This window comes from Micropterus dolomieu, unplaced genomic scaffold (genome assembly GCF_021292245.1).
Source record: "Micropterus dolomieu isolate WLL.071019.BEF.003 ecotype Adirondacks unplaced genomic scaffold, ASM2129224v1 contig_10125, whole genome shotgun sequence".
Taxonomy (NCBI): Eukaryota; Metazoa; Chordata; class Actinopteri; order Centrarchiformes; family Centrarchidae; genus Micropterus; species Micropterus dolomieu.
Genome location: NW_025739111.1, coordinates 1 through 1,387, shown reverse-complemented (window position 1 = coordinate 1,387; position 1,387 = coordinate 1). Strand labels below are relative to the sequence as shown.

General features: G+C 51.3%; 2 non-coding genes across 2 annotated transcripts; both read left to right on the top strand.

The window, feature by feature from the left end:
• The first annotated feature begins 376 nt into the window (after positions 1–376).
• Positions 377–449, top strand: trnar-ccu. The gene has a single exon. It is a non-coding gene; the product is annotated as a tRNA-Arg (tRNA).
• A 6-nt stretch (positions 450–455) lies between these two features.
• Positions 456–527, top strand: trnam-cau. Its single transcript has one exon. It is a non-coding gene; the product is annotated as a tRNA-Met (tRNA).
• Positions 528–1,387: the final 860 nt, after the last annotated feature.

The following is a 1,387-nucleotide window of genomic DNA, read 5'->3' as shown; positions in this document are numbered from 1 at the left end:
TGCTTCCTGTATTTTTCCCTATCTCTACAGTGAAACTTGCTGTATGTTTTCCTAGTTGCTGACCTCATGGGATGTGAATCCCTATTGGCCTAATGGAGAAGGCCCTGGCCTCCTAAGCCAGGGATTGTGGGTTAGAGTCCCATCTGGGGTGCGGGGGAGCAGAGTGGCGCAGCAGAAGCCTGCTGTGCCCAGTGATTCAAAGCCAGGGATTGTGGGTTCGAGGCCCATCTGCAAAGTGGCAGAGCAGAGTGGCGCAGAGGAAGCCTGCTGGGCCCATTGATTTAAAAACCACACATTGTGTTTCCTGTATTTTTCCCTTTCTCTGTAGTGAAACTTGCTGTCTGTCCTCCTAGCTGGTGACCTCATGGGATGTGAATCCCTAGTGGCCTAATGGATAAGGCACTGGCCTCCTAAGCCAGGGATTGTGGGTTCGAGTCCCATCTGGGGTGTGGCAGAGCAGAGTGGCGCAGCGGAAGCGTGCTGGGCCCATAACCCAGAGGTCGATGGATCGAAACCATCCTCTGCTAACAGTGATTTATGGGCAGCGTGGTGCCAGTGATTCAAAACCACACCTTGGTCCCTTTCTCTATAGTGAAAGTTACTGTATGTCTTCCTAGTTGGTGACCTCATGGCATGTGAATCCCTATTGGCCTTATGGATAAGGCACTGGCCTCCTAAGCCAGGGATTGTGGGTTCGAGTCCCATCTGGGGTGTGGCAGAACAGAGTGGCGCAGCGGAAGCGTGCTGGGCCCATAACCCAGAGGTCGATGGATCGAAACCATCCTCTGCTAGTAATGTTTTACTGGCAGCCTGGCGATGTGTGGTGAGGCGTCAAGGAAGCCATCTACACCAGGGTTGAGAAGCCGTCATTGAACAGGGGAGGGGGTCTACGCCACCACTTATCCCCCACTTACAATGCTGTCCTTTCATCACTTCCCAGGAAACTCAACAAACGTAACCTATTGACCTCAGGTGAAGATACCAACGAAGGTCGTTCAGTCTTGGCCACAGGTAGTCTTAACGACTGTAACGACTGTAACGACTGTCGTCACAGCAACAAGGAACACTAACCAACCAGCGGTATCGATGACCCGGGATAACGACCCCACTGAGGTGAAATAGCTGAGTTTCCCTGCCAGTCAGTCAGAACTGAAGAAGTCCTTTGGATGAGGGACGAAACGTCTTCCAGTGACTTCAACCAAGTCCAGTTGCCCCTGATTTTAACCTTCGTTGGATACCTATGACCTGGATGACTGAGAATCTTCATAGACTTCTGACCCAGTGATTCAAAAACCGCACATTGTGCTTCCCGTATTTGTCCCTTTCTCTATAGTGAAAGTTGCTGTATGTCTTCCTAGTTGGTGACCTCATGGGATGTGAAGCCCTA